The sequence below is a fragment of the Cherax quadricarinatus genome, chromosome 76, assembly GCF_038502225.1.
Source record: "Cherax quadricarinatus isolate ZL_2023a chromosome 76, ASM3850222v1, whole genome shotgun sequence".
In the NCBI taxonomy this organism is placed as follows: domain Eukaryota; kingdom Metazoa; phylum Arthropoda; class Malacostraca; order Decapoda; family Parastacidae; genus Cherax; species Cherax quadricarinatus.
Window position 1 is genome coordinate 22,216,732 of NC_091367.1, and position 6,856 is coordinate 22,223,587.

The 6,856-nt window shown below is 46.8% G+C and overlaps 1 protein-coding gene across 7 annotated transcripts in view; it reads left to right on the forward strand.

Moving 5' to 3' along the window:
- LOC128703657 (protein tramtrack, beta isoform) overlaps positions 1–6,856 on the forward strand; it is a gene marked incomplete at its 5' end in the record, with an annotated part of 506,533 nt that overhangs the window by 281,470 nt on the left and 218,207 nt on the right.

A 6,856-nucleotide genomic window follows, 5' to 3' on the forward strand; every position in this document is an offset into this window, starting at 1 on the left:
TTGTTACCCAAGTGGTTAATACACCCACAACATTCATTGTTACCCAAGTGGTTAATACACCCACAACATTCAATGTTACCCAAGTGGTTAATACACCCACAACATTCATTGTTACCCAAGTGGTTAATACACCCACAACATTCATTGTTACCCAAGTGGTTAATACACCCACAACATTCATTGTTACCCATGTAGTTAATACACCCACAACATTCATTGTTACCCAAGTGGTTAATTCACCCACAACATTCATTGTTACCCAAGTGGTTAATACGCCCACAACATTGTTACCCAAGTGGTTAATTCACCCACAACATTCATTGTTACCCAAGTGGTTAATACACCCACAACATTCATTGTTACCCAAGTGGTTAATACACCCACAACATTCATTGTTACCCAAGTAGTTAATACACCCACAACATTGTTACCCAAGTGGTTGATACACCCACAACATTCATTGTTACCCAAGTGGTTAATACACCCACAACATTGTTACCCAAGTGGTTGATACACCCACAACATTGTTACCCAAGTGGTTGATACACCCACAAAATTGTTACCCAAGTGGTTGATACACCCACAACATTGTTACCCAAGTGGTTGATACACCCACAACATTGTTACCCAAGTGGTTGATACACCCACAACATTGTTACCCAAGTGGTTGATACACCCACAACATTGTTACCCAAGTGGTTGATACACCCACAACATTCATTGTTACCCAAGTGGTTGATACACCCACAACATTGTTACCCAAGTGGTTGATACACCCACAACATTGTTACCCAAGTGGTTGATACACCCACAACATTCATTGTTACCCAAGTGGTTGATACACCCACAACATTGTTACCTAAGTGGTTGATACACCCACAACATTGTTACCCAAGTGGTTGATACACCCACAACATTGTTACCCAAGTGGTTGATACACCCACAACATTGTTACCCAAGTGGTTGATACACCCACAACATTGTTACCCAAGTGGTTGATACACCCACAACATTCATTGTTACCCAAGTGGTTGATACACCCACAACATTGTTACCCAAGTGGTTGATACACCCACAACATTCATTGTTACACAAGTGGTTAATACACCCACAACATTGTTACCCAAGTGGTTGATACACCCACAACATTCATTGTTACACAAGTGGTTAATACACCCACAACATTCATTGTTACACAAGTGGTTAATACACCCACAACATTGTTACACAAGTGGTTGATACACCCACAACATTGTTACACAAGTGGTTGATACACCCACAACATTGTTACACAAGTGGTTAATACACCCACAACATTCATTGTTACCCAAGTGGTTAATACACCCACAACATTCATTGTTACCCAAGTGGTTAATACACCCACAACATTCATTGTTACCCAAGTAGTTAATACACCCACAACATTCATTGTTACCCAAGTGGTTAATTCACCCACAACATTCATTGTTACCCAAGTAGTTAATACACCCACAACATTCATTGTTACACAAGTGGTTAATACACCCACAACATTCATTGTTACCCAAGTGGTTAATACACCCACAACATTCATTGTTACCCAAGTGGTTAATACACCCACAACATTGTTACCCAAGTGGTTAATACACCCACAACATTGTTACCCAAGTGGTTAATACAACCACAACATTGTTACCCAAGTGGTTAATACACCCACAACATTCACTGTTTTACATAAAACTTGGTGTTAATACACAAGTCAGCTGTGGTTGTCACCTGATTATTATCTGCAAAGTTCCAGATAATAATCGGAGTCACTACAGACTTTCCTTAATACTCCCTATATAATGGACTTCCCTTAATACTCCCTATATAATGGACTTCCCTTAATACTCCCTATATAATGGACTTCCCTTAATACTCCCTATATAATGGACTTCCCTTAATACTCCCTATATAATGGGATAAGGAATATGTAGCATTTCTGTAGGTAATGTTAAAGTTGACTCATACATAAACACTAAGTTTTAAACAATGAATGTTGTGGGTGTATCAACCACTTGGGTAACAATGTTGTGGGTGTATCAACCACTTGGGTAACAATGTTGTGGGTGTATCAACCACTTGGGTAACAATGTTGTGGGTGTATCAACCACTTGGGTAACAATGTTGTGGGTGTATCAACCACTTGGGTAACAATGTGGTGGGTGTATCAACCACTTGGGTAACAATGTTGTGGGTGTATCAACCACTTGGGTAACAATGAATGTTGTGGGTGTATCAACCACTTGGGTAACAATGTTGTGGGTGTATCAACCACTTAGGTAACAATGTTGTGGGTGTATCAACCACTTGGGTAACAATGTTGTGGGTGTATCAACCACTTGGGTAACAATGTTGTGGGTGTATCAAATGTTGTGGGTGTATCAACCACTTGGGTAACAATGTTGTGGGTGTATCAACCACTTGGGTAACAACCACTTGGGTAACAATGTTGTGGGTGTATCAACCACTTGGGTAACAATGAATGTTGTGGGTGTATCAACCACTTGGGTAACAATGTTGTGGGTGTATCAACCACTTGGGTAACAATGTTGTGGGTGTATCAACCACTTGGGTAACAATGAATGTTGTGGGTGTATCAACCACTTGGGTAACATTGAATGTTGTGGGTGTATCAACCACTTGGGTAACAATGAATGTTGTGGGTGTGTCAACCACTTGGGTAACATTGAATGTTGTGGGTGTATCAACCACTTGGGTAACAATGTTGTGGGTGTATCAACCACTTGGGTAACAATGTTGTGGGTGTATCAACCACTTGGGTAACAATGTTGTGGGTGTATCAACCACTTGCGTAACAATGAATGTTGTGGGTGTATCAACCACTTGGATAACAATGTTGTGGGTGTATCAACCACTAGGGTAAAATGTCACTAGACTAGTGTATAGTGATAAGATGTGGCATTAACTTACTATAACGTTCAGAGGTTGCCTTCCCTCTACCCTAGGTGGGGAGTGAGGGGGGACATGATGCCTGGCCTTCCCTCTACCCTAGGTGGGGAGTGAGGGGGGACATGATGCCTGGCCTTCCCTCTACCCTAGGTGGGGAGTGAGGGGGGACATGATGCCTGGCCTTCCCTCTACCCTAGGTGGGGAGTGAGGGGGGACATGATGCCTGGTCTTCCCTCTACCCTAGGTGGGGAGTGAGGGGGGACATGATGCCTGGCCTTCCCTCTACCCTAGGTGGGGAGTGAGGGGGGACATGATGCCTGGCCTTCCCTCTACCCTAGGTGGGGAGTGAGGGGGGACATGATGCCTGGCCTTCCCTCTACCCTAGGTGGTGAGTGAGGGGGGACATGATGCCTGGCCTTCCCTCTACCCTAGGTGGGGAGTGAGGGGGGACATGATGCCTGGCCTTCCCTCTACCCTAGGTGGTGAGTGAGGGGGGACATGATGCCTGGCCTTCCCTCTACCCTAGGTGGGGAGTGAGGGGGGACATGATGCCTGGCCTTCCCTCTACCCTAGGTGGGGAGTGAGGGGGACATGATGCCTGGTCTTCCCTCTACCCTAGGTGGTGAGTGAGGGGGACATGATGCCTGGTCTTCCCTCTACCCTAGGTGGGGAGTGAGGGGGACATGATGCCTGGCCTTCCCTCTACCCTAGGTGGGGAGTGAGGGGGGACATGATGCCTGGCCTTCCCTCTACCCTAGGTGGGGAGTGAGGGGGGACATGATGTCTGGTCTTCCCTCTACCCTAGGTGGTGAGTGAGGGGGACATGATGCCTGGCCTTCCCTCTACCCTAGGTGGGGAGTGAGGGGGGACATGATGCCTGGTCTTCCCTCTACCCTAGGTGGTGAGTGAGGGGGGACATGATGCCTGGCCTTCCCTCTACCCTAGGTGGGGAGTGAGGGGGACATGATGCCTGGCCTTCCCTCTACCCTAGGTGGTGAGTGAGGGGGACATGATGCCTGGCCTTCCCTCTACCCTAGGTGGTGAGTGAGGGGGGACATGCTGTCTGGTCTTCCCTCTACCCTAGGTGGTGAGTGAGGGGGGACATGATGCCTGGTCTTCCCTCTACCCTAGGTGGTGAGTGAGGGGGGACATGATGCCTGGTCTTCCCTCTACCCTAGGTGGTGAGTGAGGGGGGACATGATGCCTGGTCTTCCCTCTACCCTAGGTGGTGAGTGAGGGGGGACATGATGCCTGGTCTTCCTTCTACCCTAGGTGGTGAGTGAGGGGGGACATGATGCCTGGTCTTCCCTCTACCCTAGGTGGGGAGTGAGGGGGGACATGATGCCTGGTCTTCCCTCTACCCTAGGTGGGGAGTGAGGGGGACATGATGCCTGGTCTTCCCTCTACCCTAGGTGGGGAGTGAGGGGGGACATGATGCCTGGTCTTCCCTCTACCCTAGGTGGGGAGTGAGGGGGGACATGAAGCCTGGCCTTCCCTCTACCCTAGGTGGGGAGTGAGGGGGGACATGATGTCTGGTCTTCCCTCTACCCTAGGTGGGGAGTGAGGGGGGACATGATGCCTGGTCTTCCCTCTACCCTAGGTGGGGAGTGAGGGGGGACATGATGCCTGGCCTTCCCTCTACCCTAGGTGGGGAGTGAGGGGGACATGATGCCTGGCCTTCCTTCTACCCTAGGTGGAGAGTGAGGGGGACATGATGCCTGGCTGTCTCTCCGCCACAGTATGGGTCACCATGAACATGATGCCTGGCCGTCTCTCCGTCACAGTATGGGTCACCATCAACATGATGCCTGGACGTCTCTCCGTCACAGTATGGGTCACCATCAACATGATGCCTGGCCGTATCTCCGTCACAGTATGGGTCACCATCAACATGATGCCTGGACGTCTCTCCGTCACAGTATGGGTCACCATCAACATGATGCCTGGACGTCTCTCCGTCACAGTATGGGTCACCATCAACATGATGCCTGGACGTCTCTCCGTCACAGTATGGGTCACCATCAACATGATGCCTGGACGTCTCTCCGTCACAGTATGGGTCACCATCAACATGATGCCTGGACGTCTCTCCGTCACAGTATGGGTCACCATCAACATGATGCCTGGACGTCTCTCCGTCACAGTATGGGTCACCATCAACATGATGCCTGGACGTCTCTCCGTCACAGTATGGGTCACCATCAACATGATGCCTGGACGTCTCTCCGTCACAGTATGGGTCACCATCAACATGATGCCTGGCCGTATCTCCGTCACAGTATGGGTCACCATCAACATGATGCCTGGACGTCTCTCCGTCACAGTATGGGTCACCATCAACATGATGCCTGGACGTCTCTCCGTCACAGTATGGGTCACCATCAACATGATGCCTGGACGTCTCTCCGTCACAGTATGGGTCACCATCAACATGATGCCTGGACGTCTCTCCGTCACAGTATGGGTCACCATCAACATGATGCCTGGACGTCTCTCCGTCACAGTATGGGTCACCATCAACATGATGCCTGGACGTCTCTCCGTCACAGTATGGGTCACCATCAACATGATGCCTGGACGTCTCTCCGTCACAGTATGGGTCACCATCAACATGATGCCTGGCCGTATCTCCGTCACAGTATGGGTCACCATCAACATGATGCCTGGACGTCTCTCCGTCACAGTATGGGTCACCATCAACATGATGCCTGGACGTCTCTCCGTCACAGTATGGGTCACCATCAACATGATGCCTGGACGTCTCTCCGTCACAGTATGGGTCACCATCAACATGATGCCTGGACGTCTCTCCGTCACAGTATGGGTCACCATCAACATGATGCCTGGACGTCTCTCCATCACAGTATGGGTCACCATCAACATGATGCCTGGCCGTATCTCCGTCACAGTATGGGTCACCATCAACATGATGCCTGGACGTCTCTCCGTCACAGTATGGGTCACCATCAACATGATGCCTGGACGTCTCTCCGTCACAGTATGGGTCACCATCAACATGATGCCTGGCCGTGTGTCCGTCACAGTATGGGTCACCATCAACATGATGCCTGGACGTCTCTCCGTCACAGTATGGGTCACCATACTATCTGGTGCAGGTCGTGCAACATTTCATTGCTCCTGACGAAGCAAGAGACAATGTGGCGATCTTCATCTGAACATTTCCATCTCCCCACAAAACTTGCTTTGCATTATTAAAATCAACTATTTGTGATTGTATTGTATCTCTGGTGCAATATATGAGGACCCAGAGCTTTAGAGAAGTAAAATATTTTCAAAAACTCTAGAGAGCTTTGCTAGACTCCACCTCAGTACTTGTCTTCTCCTTCCACCCTCATTAATATATCGCCAACAAGCGATACAACGTCAAAACAACTGAATTGGTTAATTAGCAAGAACTCGTTTAAAATTAAGTCATTTCTAAAAAAAATTCGTATGTTTAAAGATATATTTTTTCATTTATGTTAATGTAATAATAATTTTTTACCAAAAGAACCTTAGAAAACTTACCTAACTTTATTAAAACAAGCGCAATTTAATTTAACCAAATTCCACCAAATGTATTTTAGATAAGTCTATAATAATTTAATAATAAACAAACAGTGAAGTATATATTTTTTTTCGTTAGGTTCAGAATTATTTTTCGAAATTATGGCATACACAAATTTTCGATTGCCTTATTCGGCAAGAAGAGCGTTGCTATTTAAGACAAAATTGCAAGTTTATATTTAATTCTCTGTTTATAATTAAATTATTATAATCTTACCTAAAATATGTTTAGTTGAATTATGCTAAATTAAATTGCGTTTGTTATACTAAGGTTAGGTAAGTTTTCTAAGGTTCTTTTGGTACAAAATTATTAATTTTGACGTTAACATAAATGAAAAAAATATATCTTTAAAAT